This window comes from Lemur catta, chromosome 9, assembly GCF_020740605.2.
Source record: "Lemur catta isolate mLemCat1 chromosome 9, mLemCat1.pri, whole genome shotgun sequence".
NCBI classification, from domain to species: domain Eukaryota; kingdom Metazoa; phylum Chordata; class Mammalia; order Primates; family Lemuridae; genus Lemur; species Lemur catta.
This window is the reverse complement of record NC_059136.1, coordinates 92,244,371-92,263,131: the sequence shown is the minus strand read 5'-3', so window position 1 is coordinate 92,263,131 and position 18,761 is coordinate 92,244,371. Positions and strand designations below refer to the sequence as shown.

General features: G+C 37.8%; 1 protein-coding gene across 2 annotated transcripts in view; it reads left to right on the top strand.

Annotated features, from left to right (window-relative positions):
* The first annotated feature begins 9,184 nt into the window (after positions 1-9,184).
* LOC123644659 (syndecan binding protein) overlaps positions 9,185-18,761 on the top strand; it is a 31,540-nt gene continuing 21,963 nt past the window's right edge. Inside the window, exon 1 of one of the 2 annotated variants that reach the window (XM_045560894.1) lies at positions 9,185-9,330. The gene's annotated coding sequence lies outside the window, so the exon portion shown is untranslated. The remainder of the gene's footprint in view (positions 9,331-18,761) is intronic. The other variant, XM_045560896.1, reaches the window with a different exon arrangement.

Genomic DNA, 18,761 nt, shown 5'->3' with positions numbered 1-18,761 from the left:
GGAAGGAATCCCAAATTGAATTTCACAGTTAAAAGTAAAAACAAGTTATAACATACTGAAAGAGTACCCTCCTGTGTGGTAGAGAGAGACCAGCCAGTACATGACGGAACCCGGGGCCACCCGAACGTCAGTGGGACACATCCACTGTGGAGTGCAGATGCATTCAGAGGCTTTAGTGATTTCACTCTCTTAACAGAATCCATATTCTCTTAAATATTTCAGACAATATTAAAAATTAAACTGAATATAAGTGGCCACAAAATATTGTAGTTAGTGTTTCTATAAAAATGGTTTTAGGCTGGGCATGGTGGCTCATGCCTGCAATCCTAGCACTTTGGGAGGCCGAGGAGGGGAGCCAGGAACTCGAGACCAGCCTGAGCAAGAGTGAGACCCCGTTTCCACAAAAAATAGAAAAAACTAGCCAGGTGTGGTGGCACGTGCCTATAGTCCCAGCTACTTAGAGGCTGAGGCAGGAGGATCGCTAGAGGCTGCAATGAGCTATGATCATACTGCTGCACTCTAGTTTGAGCAACAGAGCGAGACCCTGTATCAATAAAAAAAAAATTGTTTTGAACACTGTAGAAAGAGCTGTATCTTTTTTACCAACATGGCTATGTCAAACCTACTATAGTATAGTCTTGCATATTACTGATCACCTCTTTGTACTTTCTGTTATAGGAATCCTATATAAAGTATGCTAATGTCTTTTAGAATTTCTCTCCACATAAAGTATTATTCATGATGGCCAATCCAAGAAGGTAGAAAATACGACTTTGAAGCAAAACAAATGACCTAGTCAACAATTGAAACTCCTTTTTTTTTTTTTAAAAAAAAATCACAAGTCACTTTACCTTTATGTTAAAATGTTTTGGTAGCCCCATAAAATATTTCTATTTTGTGGAGGGGAGTTATTTGTAAATATAGTAAAATTTGTTTTTATTCTTCTGGAAAGCTTTCAACATACACCTTTGAAAGAGGATCCAACACTGTCCTATAAGTAAATTGAACTTATATTTACAAGTTAGGTTTAACTTAGTCTGTGAACTAACAGTATTTTTACCACCTGCACAAGGTATGGGTCACGACTGTAATAGAATCTTTAGTATTAATACAAATAATCTCTTCACTATAGCAAAATATTCTATGCTAGGACTTTAAAAATAATCATGTAAAATAATAACTACCTGGAGATATGTTCAATTTAGAAATAGAGACTATTATTATTTACACAGGAATGTTTTTATTTTAAAATACTCAGCTACACTAAATCCAAATTAAAAAAGTCATACTAACGAGGAATAATTATTCACCTTTCACAAAAGCGTCTAGGCTTTACAAAATGATTTATTTCAAGGTGCTTTTTAAACAGGGAGCACTCTTGTGCATTTCGAAGGTGATTGAACTGACAAAATATGATCTACATATTTCTTTTTGGGACATATTCTCTTCAAAGTAAGATCCTCTAGAATGTACAAAAACAAATTTGTTTCAGGAAAGTCAGCTGAGGAGTGTTTTAAGTGGTGGTTTGGTTGTTCAACAAAGCATTGTTCATAATGTTGCTGATGTAACATAAAATCCTGAGAGAGGAAATGTGTTCTGCAACAAAGGCTGACATTATAAGGAGTTTAAAGCAGACTGGTTTGTCATGTGGCTGAGATTTTAAACAGGAAGAGGAAGTTCCATAATTCAACAGAGCAAGTGACCTGCAAATGATTGACTCTTTTATCATTTATGGTGAAGTAAAATCTTTAGAAAGAGCAACAGTGCTAATTATGATGATAGTACTATCCTGATATTTCAGAAAACTTAAAAAGAAGAAATTCTCAGTTCTGAAAATTGAATCAAAATGTATGGTAATTATTCTCATCTTTACTCCTACCCACAAGGAACATTATAAACCAGGAAGAGACCTAAGAGGTATCATTCTGAATAAAGAGTGCTGTACTTTAGGGATAGGATGGAATAGTAAAGAGATTTTTATATACAGTAAAAGTTATTTTTATGTACAGTAATATCTTTGGTTACAGTCTATTCATATTTGTCAATTTCTTTTTATATCAGACCACTGTAAATCCTGAAGACAGAAACATGTTCTGGAAAATAACTAAATTAGTATCTGTAGCTAACACTATGATCATGGTTTGGCCTAAATTAATAATATGTTGATCTTATTATGTTTACATAAATATTACTCAAAAATGAGTCATGAAGAATGATATAATTACATTTCATTTCTTGGTCAATTTGCCTCTTTTTTTCTTACCATTCTGTACTCTAAGTTCTTATAGTTAATTTATCTTTCTACTTTCCACCAGAAGCAAGAATCCCTCACTATATCCGAACATATGACTTTTCCTGGAGACGTTCCTCCTAGAATCTTCTATCATCCAATTCTAACCAGAATTTTTGCTTTCCAGGCCGTCTGTGTGGTTGTCATCCCAGTCTCTGTTCAGTGACACCCTGCCTCTCTCTTGTGCCCCTGTGTTGGGGAAACCCTCTCACCTCCTTTTTCTCTTTCTTGTTGTATTCCTATTTTTGTGGAGCAAATGCTTCATTAGCTTACTGACGAAGGGAGCAGGAGAGGTAAATGTTTTGCTTTCTCATATGGATTAAATGTCTTCATTCTATCGCACTTGAGTGATAGAGTTTGGCTCAATATAGACATCTAGGGTAGAAATCATTTTCTCTTACAACTCTGAAGGCATTGCGCCATTGTCCAACTTCAAGCATTTCTGCTGAGAAATCCAGTGCCATTCTGATTTCCAGTCATGGGTACATGACGTGTTTCTTCTCTCTGGGAACTTCCAGGATCTTCTCTTTAATGTTCTAAAGTTTCACAGTGGTATGCTATGGTGTGAGATTTTCTTAAAATTAATTCTTGTGGGCAATCAGTGCATCCTACCCACCTGAAAACACCTGTTATCCAGCTCTGGTACTGTCCTGGATTAATGTGATAATTTCTCCTTCAGGAACTTTTAATATTTGGGTGCTGGACTTCCTGGATCAATCCATTATCTTATTTTTTCTCTTTTATTTGCCATTTTTAAACTTTATTTCCTGTTTCTGGAAGATTTCTTTGACTTTATCTTCTAAACCTCCTGTGAATTTTTTACATTTTGCCATAATACTGTTTAATTTCCAAGATTTCCTTTTTTAAATGTAACATTTTGAATGTTCCTTCAAAATATCATTCTGTTCCTCTTTTATGAATTCAGTAAATTCTTTATCTCTCTGAAAAAGATTTTAAATAGTTTTTGTCACTGTTCCCATTTTTTGTTTCTTTGTTTGTTTTGACTTCTGTCTTTCATGCTAGACGCTTTTTCAAATTTTTGGGAATCTTTGGATATCTGTTTATTTTTAAGAGGGGCTAAAAAGATGCCTAAACACAAGGATGGAATTTCATTGTAGGGGGAACCAGACCAATTGTCAGTATCTTCAGGTCTTTCCTCTTGAGTCACTCAGTTTCTCCAGAGACACATCTTTCAATCTCCTGCTTGAGCAGAGGGAGTGATAGGTATAAACCTGACTATTAGTGTCCTTGGAGCCAATGGATGGATAAAAACAAGGAGGCCAGAGGTTTCACCATTCAGTGTACAGGTTTTCACTTAGCTCCCCTTCATTCACTAGGAAATAAGTCTTCAGTTTTCTGAAGACATAGGAGATCAACAGATCAAGGTGATTCTGCAGATCAAAGTGTAGACAGGGCTGGTTCTTTTTGAACCAGGGTCCAGGAAAGAATCTGTTCCTTGTTTTTTCCAACTTCTAGAAGATGCTGGCACCCTTTGACTTATGGTCACATCATTTCAATCTCTGCTTTCATCCTCTTATCTAATACTACCAACTTTGATCCTCCAGCTTTTTCCTCTTATATGGACTCTGTGATTACATCAGGCTCACCTTGATAATCCAGAACAATTTCTCCATCTCAACGTGCTTAACTTACACATCTACAAAGTCTCTCCTACTCTGTAAAGTAACATATGTACAGTTTTGGGGGTTAGGATGTGGACATCTTTTGTGGGGGGCTTGGGGGGAGCCATCGTTCAGCTTACCAGGACTGTTAACTCACAGGCCACTTCAAATTTAATAAATTCCCAAACAATCTTCTAACCTTCTCATCTCTTGTATCTGCTCATCTCAGTGGACCCCACCTCAACATCCACCCATTTTCTTGTGTCAGAAACCTGGTACTTACCTTAGATACCTCCCTGCAATGAATACACATCCCACCAATCGCCAAGTCTTCCTGATTCTTTATCCTAATCTTTTAAAAATATCTCTTATTTTTCCCATCTCCACTGTAAGTGATGCATCAGGACTGTAATAGTCTCCTAATATGTCTTCCCACATCCCAAACTTATTCCCACATCCAATTCATGATCCAAGCAGTAACCAGAGTGATTATTTTACATGCAAATCTAATCATATTACTCTTTTCAGTAGCTTCAGCCAGCAACTCCCCCCACTTCCCCAGATTCACCCTAAGACATTCCTTCTCTTCCCCCGCTGTTCTAACCCCAGTGGCCTGCAGCTCCTGAAATGCATCAAGCTTTAATTCAACTCCAATGCTTTTGCATTTGCTATTCTCTTTGTATGGAACTTTTCCTCCATTCATCACTTAACTAGTTCTTACTCTTCAGCTTTTAAAAGCCATATCTTCAAGAAAGCCTTCTTTGAACCCCTAATTTTGAATCCCTTATACTATCTTTTCATAGTCTCCTGAGCCTTTTTTTTCCAAACATCCATCACAATTTTGTGTAACTATTTCTTTTTATTAATAGACTTTTTTTAAAGAACATCTTTACATTTACAGAAAAATTAAGCAAATAGTCCAGAGAGTTTCCATACACCCCCTTTACCCTATACACAATTTTCCTTATTGTTAACATCTTGTATTAGTGTGGTAGATTTGTTACCATTGATGAACCAATATCGATACAATGTTAACTAAAGTACACAGTTGACATCAGAGTTCATTCTTTGTGTTGTACAGTGCTTTCTGTTCTGTCACCAACTGGATTCAATTCATTTCTGACACTAACTACTTAGAGTTAGTGTCACAGTCCACAAGGTAAGAACTGCTCTCCAACAAAATTGTCCTTACTTCGACATCAGCTTCAAGTGGGGTTCTCGTGCTACCTACACTGCTGTACCACTTAGCTACAAATTCAAAGGTTCCCACAGTCCCTCTTTAGGTTTAATAAGTAGCTGGAATGACTCATAGAGCTCTCTGAAAGAATTATACTTATGGTTACAGTTTTATTATAAAAGATACAAATTAACAGATAAAGAAGTATGTGGGGCAAGGTCTAGAAGGGTTTCAAGTGCAGGAAACTCTGTCCCCATGGAGTTGGGGTGCACCACTCTCTCTGGTATATGTATGCATCCACCAACCAGGAAGGCTCCTCGAGTCTTGGTGTTCAGAGTTTTTATTTGGGGTTTCATTACATAGATATGGCCAATTAAATCATGGGCCAAGTGCATGAACTCAAACTTTACGCTCCCCTCTCTGGAGGTTAGGGTTTGGGGCTGAGCATTCCAGTGCTAATCACATGCATGATGTTTCTGGTGACCAGCCTCCATCATGTTCTAGGGCCCTGTCCCTCACTGTCTGTGAGCTACTCCATTAGCAAACCAAAAACATTCTTATCAGTCAGTATACTATAAGGGCTTTTAAAGCTCTGTGATAGGAACCAGGGACAAAGACTCACTCTCTCTCTCTCACTCTCTCTCTCTCTCTCTCTCTATATATATATATATATGAACATATACATAGTTATTATGCCACATACTGTCCTATGGTTTTTGACAAAAACATGATGTCATGTATCCACTATTTTGGTATTATACAGAATAGCTTCACTACCCTAAACATCCTCTGTGCTTCACCTACTTATCCCTTTCCATCTCTCTCAATCCCCAGCAACCACTGATCTTTTTACTCTCTCTATAATTTTGCCCTTTCCAGAATGTCATATTGTTAGAATCACACATGATGTACCTTTTTTTAGACTGGCTTCTTTCACTTAGCAAAATGCTTTTAAAATTCTCCCATGTCTTTTTTTTTTTTCAGAGATGCGGCCTCGCTATGTTGCCCTGGCTGGTGTGCAATGTCTATTCACAGGCCCAGTCATAATACACTACAGCTTCAAGCTCCTGGGCTCACATGATCCTCCTGCCTCAGCTCTCCAAGTAGCTGAGACTACAGGCACATGCCACTGCATCCAGGTTTCTCATGTCTTTTCATGGCTTGATAACATGTTTTTCCAAATTGCTGAATAATATTCCATTGTACAGATGTGCCACAGTTTGTTCCTCCATTCACCTACTGAAAGACATCTTGGTTGTTTGGCAATTATGAATAAAGCTGCTATAAATATTCATGTACAGTTTTGGGTAGGACATAAGTTTTCAACCAATTGAATAAAAACCTACGAGCATGATTAATGGTTCACATGGCAAGACTATGTTTAGCTTTGTTAAGAAGCTTCCAAATTATCTTCCAAAATGTATCATTTTGCATTCCCACCACTAATGAATGAGACTCCTGCTGCTCCACATCCTAGTTGACATTTGGTGTTGTCAATGTTTTGGATTTTAGCCATTCAAAAAGGTGTATAGGTGTATAGTTGTATCTGGTTTTTTAATTTGCAATTCCCTAATGCTATATAATGTTGAGTTTCTGTTCATTTACTTAATTTTCATCTATATCTTCTTTGGTGAAATGTCTGTTCAGACCTTTGCCCAATTTTTAACTGACTTGTTTTCTTATTGTTGAGGTTTAAGTGTTCTTTGTATATTTTGAATACAAATCCTTTATCACATATGTATTTTGCAAATATTTTCTCCCAGTCTCTAGCTTGTCTTCTTCTTCTCTTGACATTGTCATTGGCAGAGAAAAAGGTTTTCATTTTAATAGTCATTTTTTTCTTCCATGGATTGTGCTTCTGTTATTGCATTTAAAACCTTTTTGCCAAACCCAAGGTCACCGAGATTTTCACCTATGTTATCTTCTAGAAGTTTTATAGTTTTGCATTTTGAATTTAGATCTATGATTCATTTCAAGTAAATTTTTTTTTTTGAGACAGGGTCTTGCTCTGTTGTCCCAGCTAGAGTGCAGTGGTATCATCACAGCTTACCGCAACCTCGAACTCCTGGGCTCCGGTGATCCTCTTTCCTCAGCCTCCTGAGGGACTACAGGCACACACCACGACACCCAGCTAATTTTTCTATTTTTTGTGGAGATGAGGTCTCACTATGTTGTCTCGAACTGCTGGCCTCAATCAATCCTTCCACCTAGGCCTCCCAAAGTGCTAGGGTCACAGGCCTGAGCCACTTCACCTGGCCTTAAATTAACTCTCATGAAGGGTGTTAGGTCTATGTCTAGATTTCATTTTTTACATGTAGAAGTCTAATTGTTCCAGCAACACTTGTGGAGAATACTATCCTATCCTTTCTCATTGAATGCCTTTGCTCCTTTGTCAAAGATCTGTTGAATATATTTGTGTGGGTTGATTTCTGGGCTTGGTATTCTGTTCCATTGATCTATTTGTCTATTCTTTTGCAGATACTGCATTCTCTTGATTACTTTAGCTTTACATTAATAGTAAGTTTAAAAGTTGAGTACTGCTGTGGACTGAATGTTTGTGTCCTTTCCATTGAATATACAATGGGAAGACTGCCATCTGCAAACCAGGAAGTGGGCCCTCACCAGGTCTCAGATCTGCCCCCACCTTGATCTTGGACTTTCCACTCTTCAGAATTGTAAGAAATGAATTTCTGTTTTTTAAGCTACCCAATCGATGATAATTTGTTATAGCAGCCTGAACTAAGACAGGTACTAAACTGAGACACGTACTGACTTTGTTCCTCTTCTTTGGTATTGTATTGGCTCTTCTGGGTCTTTTGTTTTTTCCATATAAACTTTAGAATCGTTTGCTGATATCCACAAAATAACATGGGATTTTGATTGAGATTGTGTCAAATCTATAGAATAAGTTGCGAAGAACTGACAACAATATTGAATCTCCCTATACATGAAGGTGGAATATCTTTTGACTTATTTAGATCTCCTTTGATTTCTTTTATTAGAACTCTGTAGTTTTTCTTGAATATCTTTTACATATTTTATTAGATTTGTACCTAAGTATTTCATTTTATTTTGGGGCTGATGCCAGTGATATTGTGTTTTAAATTTCAAATACCAATTGTTTATTGCCAGTATATGGGGAAATAATTGACTTTTGTATATAAGTTGAGTATCCTTCATCTGCTGTGTAATTATTTTTAAATGTCTATTTCATCAGCTAAACTATAAGCTCCTTGAGGGCGAAGTTTTCATTTTATTTAGTTCTCCCCTCTTTTATATTCAAATTTTTTATTAGTTTTACCACAGATTCAATTATTGCGGCATCAAACAATTTAGCTGGAAATAAGCCATTTTGTTAAGGACTCTGTGGTATTCCTTGGCAACTAGAATTACTCTTAGGTAACCTGTGGCTCAATTTCATTGTAATGGGATGCTGCATCTACTTTATAAATTGAATGTAAAGACCACATAAGACTATATACGTTCTTCGAACAATACCCGGCACGTACTAAGCCCTTAAGAACGAGAGTTGTCCTGTTTTGGTATTAGGATACAGCTATTACTTTCGTGCAGTCACACACATAACCTTCAACAGCCAACAGACATTAACTCAGGCGGACAGAGGGTAATACAAGTCAAAGAAAAACATTTCTAACAGAAAAATCGGGCAGCAGCTGTGAAGGGGCAGTGGGAGGGACACTTCAGAGCCTGTGGTGCGAGGGTACAGCGAGGGGAGAGCGACAGTGGGACGGCAGTGGCGGAGAGGGAAGGCTGGGCGACAACTGCCCAAAGGGGGAGCACGAGTTCTCCAGATCTCTTTGTGTCAGAGGCGATGGGAACCCAGCGACCAAGAGCGGAGATACACATTCGGCTCCTGGGCACAAAGTCGGGGGTGCGGAGAAGGTGATGACCATAACCTTGGGGGAGCAGTGCCACTCGGGGGCGGCGCACCTTGGGGACAGCAGGCAGCACGCTCTGCCCCACCGTCCCGGACCCCAGGAGTAGCAGGAAGGACCCCCAGACCCCACCCACATCTCCCCCGCCGCACCCCACCGCCCCGTCACCATGGGGACGGGACCACCTGACCCGGCGCGCGCGCCTGCGCGGGCGGAAGGCGGGGGCGGGGTCGTGACGCGCCTCGCGGGCGGTCCTCGGGCGCGCGCCGCGCTGCTTCCCTCGGGCCTCGGCGGTCGGTGCCAGAGACCGGCGGAGGCGGCGGCGAGCGGGTCCCTGCGGTCTAGGTGAGTGGTCCCCGGGGGAAGGACGGACGCCTGTGCCGGGTCCCGGGCGCGGGTGAGAGGTGGGGGGTCCCCGGGCCGCTTAGCGGAGAGCGTCCGGGTCCGCAGCGGTTTGGGGGAGGCGGCGGCGACGGCCTCTTCCCCGGGGGTTCGCGCCTCTCCCTGCGCCCAGCTGGGCCGCGGGGGCGGTTTGCGCGGCGGCGCGCTCTGCCCGCTCTGCCCCCCGGCCTCGGCGTCCTGTCCCGTCCGGGCTGCGGCGGGGTCGGGGCGGGAGAGCCCTGGGGCCGGGCCCGGGGACGCCGGCAGCCCCCGCGCGGCTCTGACTCCGTCAGGCCGTCTCCGTCGGTCCTTGTTCCTCTTCGATACGATCTTGAGCTGGGGAGGAAAGAAGGAGCCTCCGGCCGCGGTTCTTCCCCGGTCTCCGCATTTCTGGGGCTGTACTTAATCACCTTCCTTGTTGGCTTAATCGGGAGCGTCCCGGAATTGGAAAGGGGAAGGAGGTGTGTGTTTAGCGGGCGAAGCCTTGACTTTTTTGAAAGGGGGTGGGGGGAGAGGTCGTCCGCTCTGCGCTTATTTCTGGAGAAGCTGGAGCCGAGGGCAGACCGTTTCCAGTAGGGTGTGTTCACCAGGAAATGCCCCTCGAGACCTGGTGACTCAGAGCTTTCATTTCAGGATTTCCTTGTATTAATGGGAAAGTGAAGGCAGATGGGATTATTGAATCAGAGTCTTCTAATGTGGCCATTTTTGAAGAGTTTCTGAGATTATCTAATCTGTGTGTATTACCCACATACACATGTACTGTTATTTTTTTCCATCAAGTACATTACTTAGAAAGCATACTCGTTTTACTAAACTCTGAGCATCTACTTGTTTGAAAGGTAAAACAATTGACGAAAAAGAGAAAGTTACATTGAAAAACTGCTGCAGGACTTGTAAATTAGATTGCTTTTTAAATGTGTATGTGATTAGTTAAAACTCAAATTTGTCCAGTCTTTTCATTTTCTCATTTGAGGTTGAGGAAGAACAGTAAAAAATGTATTTTTTTTTTCATTTTCTCTGTTACCAGCTTAGTTCCATAAACTTTTGTGCCTTAAATAATACAGAAATATCTTAGATCCAGTGGTTTGTGGCACAGAATAAAAGTAAGCAAGGAGAGTGACTTTTAAAAGATTTAGTAGTCACTACATTATAATCTAAATTTAACGTTAGCAGATTAATTTTTATTTGTGTTTTAGGCATTAAAATATAAAAATCATGAACAAAAGGTGAAGAATTTGTTAATGGTAAATATACTGTTTAAATAGTTTCTTAAAGTGAGCGTGACACAACCATTATTTTTCCGATTTTTGCCAAATTTGGATTCTTTTTTTAGGTAGTAAATGCCAAGAGATTCTTTAAAAAATCCCCCAAACAACTTTAAGATACTTCATACATTGAGTAATAGTTATGTTGGCATTTATTAATTTCTTTCCAAATGCTGCCAACATTTTTTTGTAAGTATATTTAGTTTTTGAGTAGATAAGCAGTCACATGGCTCAAAATTTAAACAGTAAGAAAAGGATACAGTCTGAAATCTTTATTCTACATCCTCCAGCCAAATATATTCCCTTCTGGTAGGCAGCCAACTCTCTGGTTTGTTAGGTATCCATCCAGGTATATTTTATATTTACACAGGCAAGTGTACAAATATATCCCTCCATCCTTTTAACACAAATGTTAGCATGCTTTATACACTGCTCTACATTGTTCTTTTGTTTTTCCAGTTAGTGATGATATTTTGAAGCTCTTTCAGTATCAGTATAAATGGAACTTTCCCGTTTCCAGTCTTTTGCTGGTACAGTCAGTGCTGCCATGAATACATTTTTACACATATTGCTTCCTCCGTGCAAGTATATTTTTAGCAGGATTGGAGGGTATCTGAATGTTTAATTTTGGCAGATACTGCAAATTCACTCTCCATGAAAATTATTGTAGTTTGCACTCCTGCTAGTAACCTATGAATGTTTCTCAAAGCTTTGCTTATCAGAGTGTTGTCAAACTTTGGATTTTGGCCAGTTCAGTAGGTAAGAAATGGAATCCTGTGGGTAAGAAGAAATTATTCTACTTAGAGTGGACTTCATATGGACATACTTCTGGCTGATCATCAGAGCCCCTGGATATTTATTAAAAAGAAAAGTTCCTGAGTTCTTCTACGAAATCTGTGTCAGCCTGGGAAGCTATTTTTAACTAGGAAGCCCCAGGTAATTCAGATCTGATGATTAGCCAAGTTTGAGAAACATTGTTCTGGAATACTCTTTAGGACTTTATCAAATTGTATTCCTCAACACCATATATGAACCATCTGGAATGCTTACCATCCAGGTCTAATGGACACTTTTTATTTTTATTTTTTATATTTTTTAGGTCATTTTATGAATAATTTGCAGAAGTGAAAATAAGGAGATAATGAACCACAACTTTACTAGAAATTTTAATAACAGTTTTAACAAAAGAAACCCTAATTATTATTCTAGATTTTCCTGGTTTTGAAGGTATATATAACTGAAATGGACATCTTTGAATTCAGGTATTGCTCATCAACTGTCATGCGGTGTATTTTTGTTTTTAAGATCGGTGATTTTGTAGTTTTGAATTTTCATCATCCCAAGATACTTTTTAGTAGCTCAGATTCAAACAAGCAAATAAACATTATTTTAACTTAAACAGTTGCAAATCATTTTTAAGGAAGGCCAGTTATAGTGGGTGGTTTGGAAAGGGATGAGGTCAGTAACTCATCAGAAAATGATGAGTATTGCCATTCCAGATGATATTATTTGGAAAACTTTAACATCGCGTTTCTTACTTCATTAATCAGTGTTTTGCAGCCAGAAAGCAAATTAACTGTAATAGATGTTACAAAATATCACACATAGTATTTGAATTGTGAAGGCCTTTGGCGTGTGCACATATTTAAAGACTCCAAAGATATTACCCTGATATTGCTCTGAGGGGGTTGAGGGACAAATGGGAAACTTGATACTGAGGCAGAATAGATTTTTTTTTTTTTTGGTCTTTTGATATTCTGAAAAAGTCCTGAAATTACCCTAACCCCTGAGAAATCTCTTAATAGAAACTAATTTGGGGATTATTTTTTAAGGTTTGAGGATACACTAGGTTCAGGGGCCTTTCATGAGGCATGAAGAGAGTCAAGGAAGTTGCAAAGAGTGTAGAGTGCTGCAAACCTGGTTAAAACGGTAGGTAGACAACATCATTTTTTTCTCAGGGAATTAGGCCAATGATAAAAGCAGTTATGGTTAGAAAGGTTGTTATCAAACTGGCAGAGTAGTTGTGGGTGTTATATCTTCTTATTGATTGCTCAGTTGGCAGGAAAGCCTAGAAAGATAATTCTGCAGTTTAATTGATACAATAATAGTGTTAGATAAGAGTTGTAAGTGAGTTAAAATGAGAATTCTTACACTGATGTATGTAATAGTCATTTCCAGAATCCTCTTAAGTCTCATTACTGGTCATTGTGAAATTCCAGTCATAATTGGAAGGGTTTTCTAAGGGTAGCTTTGTGGTTCTTTAAAATGGGCTAAGTGTTTCTGACACTTAGCATTAGGTCAGAGATTTAAATATAATATATGTGACCTAACAGAGCCTTTTGGAAAAATAATGCAGGCATTTATTATTCTTCTGGAAGGCTTTTTACATTGTTAGGTTCAAAATTACAGACTTGCCTAAAGAATATTCTGATCTTTTCAATAAGTGTTTAATGATATCTTGTTTGCTGTTATATTTAACAAACATTTGACATCTTTGAGATTAAAATGTGCTGTATAAATAAGAAACTGAATGTGGGACCTGCCCTCAAGTAATGGAGATAAACATAAACTAGCTATAATATAAGGCAAAGTGAAACTGTGGAATTGAGAGGAGTAAATAATATCAGACTGAGGTCATCAAAGGCACCCACATTGAAGAAGTGGCACTTGAGCTAGGCCTTAAGACTGACTAGGAATTTGTTAGGTGGAAAAGTCTTTGAAAGACATTCCAGGAAGAGAAAGCACCTTTTGCAAAGATACGGAGGCACAAAAGCACATGACCTGGGTGGCAAATAATGAGTAGTTTGTACCTACAGCATTTTAATGCTTGGAAAGAAATTGGATGAAATTGGGTCAGGAAGATCATTGAGGCATGTTTTGTGATTTAGAAAAATGGTGAAAGTTAAGGTCAACACACTTGGTGCAAACCTAGAACTAGATTTTTACAAAAGTGAAATTGGGGTGTTATTTCTTATCTTAAAAATTTCTGGAAGTCCATTTGGGGGTGGGGGATGTAGATAACCACTCATTAAGTTCACCCATTCATGAGGACAGTGGGATTAATAGCTAGTGACAAAACCAAAACTAGAATTAGTGCTAGACAGCTGGCTAACACTCTTCCCAGAGCATTTTAGTTGTTGATATTGCAACTTGCTTTACATTTTGTTTATATTGATGGAATGGTTGAAAGTTTAAATGAGGTAAAAATTTGTGTTTAAAGGAAGAGCTGCTAAGAAATTGATCCTTTGCCAAGAAGATAATCAACTTTGATCTCCTGGATTAATACAATTAAGTCATATTTCATTGTGCTTTCTCAAGAATTTGCATTTTATTCACAAACCTTGCTCCTGTTTTTCCCTTAAGAACTGTACCAGGCCACTTCTGTTCATCACTGTACTGGAGGTTACAGTGAGAGCAATTAGGCAAGAATAAGAAATAAAAGGCGGATGACGTCAATAAGAAAATGCAATACGAAGTGCAGACCTTCCTTCTCCCTACAGAGATACTAATTCAACAACAATAAACACACCAATTGCCTTTATGAGGAGTCTAGAATCTAGTTAAGAGGCTCCTGCACCCTAGGTCAGCACTAAACCAGCTGCATTGAAGTTTGTAAGAAAATTCATGCCACTTGCTCACCCTGGCTTAGCACGCCATGAGTGGGAGCAAAGTCCAAACTCCTGCCTTCTCCCTTGGGGAGAGAAAGAGAAAACTGAAACATACGTATGGCATTCAGATTTTTCATAGGTCTGCCTAAGGGACTGGTTTCTATTGTGCCTGAATATAAGCAGTGACAAGTAGGGTACCAGGTTGGGGTCCATTGAAAACAAAGTTAACAGTGACTTTAGACTACCACACATTCACCATACTCCCCTTGGCTCAGCATGGAACCAAATGAAAGAATGGAAAAGATTGCCTTGCAAATGGTAACTGAGAGAGCAGGAGTGGCTATACTTACATTAGACAAAATAGACTTTAAGTCAAAAACTGTCATGAGAGACAAAGAAGGACATCATATAGTGATGAAAGGGTCAATTCATGTGGAAGAAATAACAATTATAGATATATTTGCACCCAACATCAGATCACTGAAATATATGAAGGAAATATTGACAGAACTAAAGTGAGAAATAGCAACATAATCATAGGAGGTTTCAATATCACATTTTCAATAATAGAACATTCAGGTAGAATGTAATATAAGGAAACAGGACTTGAACAATGCTGTAGACCATATGGACCTAAGAACATATGCAAAACATTTCAGCCAGCACAGCTGAATACACTTTGTTCTCAAGTGCACACAGAACATACATTCTCGTGGATAGATCACATGTTAGGTCACACAACAAGTCTTAACAAATTTAGGAATATTGGAGTCATATCAGGTATCTTTTTCAACCACAAGGAAATGAAACTAGACATCAGTAGCAGTGGAAAACTGGAAAATTCACAGATATTTGGAAATTAAATAGCATGCTCTTAAATACTTGTTTTGGTCAGAAAAGAAATTAAAAGGAAAATTTAAAAATATCTTGAGACAAATGAAAACAAAAACTCAGTACACCAAAACTTAGGGAAAGTAGTGAGAGCTGTTGTAAGAAGAAAAGTTTATAGTGGTAAGCACCTCCATTAAAAAAGAAGAAAGATCTCAAGCTAACTTTATATAATTCCTTGAGTAACAATCAAAAAGAAGAGCAAATTAAGAACAAAGTTAGCAGAAGGAATGAATTAATAAAGATTAGATTTGAAGTAAACAAAATAGTAAGAGTTAGGGTTTTTTTTAAATTAAGATCAACAAAATTGACAAACTTTAGACTAAAAACAAAAGAGAAGACTCAAAATCAGAAAAGGAGACATTCTAACTGATGCTACAGAAATAAAAACAAGACTAGTATGAACAGTTATACACTGAAAAATTGGGTAAGCTAGAAGAAGTGGATAAATTCTTAGAAACATACCGGCTGGCAAAACTGAATCATGAAGTATAAAATCTGAATGGATGTGTAGTTATACAGTACTATTAATAGTAAGAAGATTGAATCTTTATTCAAAATCCTCCCAACAAAGAAAAACTCAGAACCAAATGGCTTCCCTGGAAAAATCTACCAAACTTTTAAAGAATTGTCACCAATCCTTCTCAAACGCTTTCAAAAAATTAGAACAATTCCAAAACTAATTTTATGAGGCCAGCATTACCCTGATACCAAAGACAAACAAACCGTAAGAAAAGAAAAGCTACAGATCAATATCTCTGATGATCATAGATACAAAAATCCTCCACGAAATATTAGCAAACCAAATTCAATAGCACATTAAAAGGACCCTTTACACTGGGGGCTTATCCGAAAGAATTGAAAACAGGATCTTGAAGGAAATCCTTGTGTGTGTGTTATAATATAAATGAACCTTAAGGACATTTTGCTAAGTGACATAATCCAGTGACAGATGGGTAAATTTCACATGATTACACTTAGATGAGATATCTAAAGTAGTCAAATCAGGAGAAGCAGAAAGTAAAATAGTGATTGCCAGGGACTGTGGGGAGGAGAAATAGGGAGTTGTTCAGTATGTGTGGAGTTTCAGTCATCCAAGATGAAAACATTATAGAACTCTGTCGTACACAACATGCATATAGTTTATCAATACTATTAAAAATTTGTCTGAAGGGTGGATTTCATGTTTATATATATATATATGAGTGTGTGTGCATGTGTGTGTGTACAACTACGTTAAAAAAAAAAAACAAAACTAAAAGGCACCCAGAGTGGAAAGGAAAAGTACTGTTAACTCACTGTTTCCAAACTACTTTATCCTATATATGGAACTTACTAATGAACCCACCAAAAAAAACTGTTAGAAATAATAACAAGTTCAGCAAGGTTCAGGGATACAAGGTTAGTGTACAAAATCAGTTATATTTTTATGCCCTAGTATTGAACAATCTGAAAATTAAGAAAACAAATGAATCACAAAGCATAAATAGGAAGCAGTTTAACAAAGGAAGTGTAAGACTTGAAAACAGAAACAAAAGTCATTGAAAGAACCTAAAGAAGATCTAAATAAATGAAAAGACATCTCACATTCATGGGTGTAAGACTTCTACAAATTCAGTGAAATCCTATGAAACTTCCATCTGCTTTTTTCTCCTTATTTTGCAGAAATGGATATACTGATCCTAAAATTCATATTGAATTACAGGGACCCAGAATAGCCAAAACACCCTTGAAAAAGAAGAACAAAGTGGGAGAATTCACTTCCTGATTTCAAAACAAATGTACAGCAATCAAGACTGTGTGGTATTAGTATAAGAATAGACATATAGATCCATGGAATATAATTGAGATTCCAGAAATAAATCCATACATTGGTAATCAGTTGATTTTTAACAAGGGTGTCAAGATAATTCAATATGGAAAAAAATATACTTTTCAAAAAGTGGTGCTAGTACAACATGATTTTCACACGGAACAAAATGAAGTGGGATCCTACCTCATACCATATACAAAAATTAACATTAAATAGATCAAAGACCTAAATGTAAGAGTTAAAGATATGAAATTCTTAGAAGAAAACATCTAAAGCATAAGCAACCAAGAAGAAATATAGATTCAACTTTATCAAAATTAAAAACTTTGTGCTGCAAAGGGTACTGTAAAAAAAGGAAAAAGACAATCTCTAGAATAAAAAAGTATTTGTAAATCATATCTGATCAGGATCTATGCTATGGTCTGTTTGTGCCCCCAATTCATGTGTTGAATCCTATAATCACCAAGGGGATGGTATTAGAAGGTGGGGCTTTGGGGCCTTTAGGATTAGTGCCCTTATAAAGAGACTTCAGAGAACTGCCTTGTCTCTTTCACCATGTGAGGACACAGAGAAAAGGTGCCATATATGGCACAGGAAATGGGCCCTCAACAGGGTGCCTAATCTATGGGTACTTTGTTGTTGGACTTCCCAGCATCTAGAACCATGAGAAATGAATCTCTGTGGTTTGTAAGGTACCCAGTCAATGATAATTTGTTTTTGCAGCCCAAATGAACTAAGAATCTTATTTCTAGAGTATAAGCAGAACTTTTAACCACTCAACAAAAAAGAACAAATAATCCAGTTAAAAAATGGGCAATGGATTTGAATAGACATTTCTTTATAGATAGAAGAAGATATATTGAAGTATATATTAATAGTAAGTTATGCAGATGGCCAATAAGCACATCAAAAGATAATCAGCACCATCAGTCACTAGGAAAATGCAAATCAAAGCTACAGTGGGATGCTGCTTCACACCTACTAGCGTGGTTGTAATCAGAACTACAGCCAATAATAGTGTTGCTGAGGATAGAGAGAAATTGGAACCCCGATATGGTGGTACTGGTGGAAATACAAAATGGTACAGTCACTTTGGAACCAGTTTGACAGTTCCTCAAAAGTTAAAGGTTACCATACGACCCAGCAATTGCACTCTTAGCTGTATTCCAAGAGAATGAAAAGGTCTGTATGCAAAAACTTATATTAATCTGTGTATTATTTGCTAATGCAAATCCTCATTAGCATTTTAACTGTATTATTTGTAATAGCTAGAAAGTTCAACTAACCCAAATGTCATCAGCTGATGAATGCATAAATATACTGTGGTATATACATACAATGGGATAATATTCAGCTATCAAAATGTACTAATACATGCTCCAACATGGATGAACCTTGAAAATATTATGCTATATGAAAAAAGCCAAACACAGAAGGCCACATATTATATGATTGTACATTAGATGTTCAGAATAGGTAAATCCAGAGGCAGGAAGTTTTATGTGCAGTTGCCTTGAGCTGGAGGGAGGGTGGAACAGGGAGGAATGAGGTTTCTTTTTGGGAAGATGAAAATATTCTAAGATTAGGTGGCATTAGAGGTGATCATATAAGTCTGTGAATATACTGAAAACATTTAATTTTATAGTTTAAAAGAGTGAATTTTATAGTATGTGAATAATAATTTTTAAGAAAAGAACTATCATAACACTGTACAACCAGGAGGCAGAAACTACACAGTGATTTTAATGATGAAAGTTTAATATAAACAATTACTAGCTATAACATGATTGAAGAAATGGAGATTGGTTAGTAAGAAGTAAA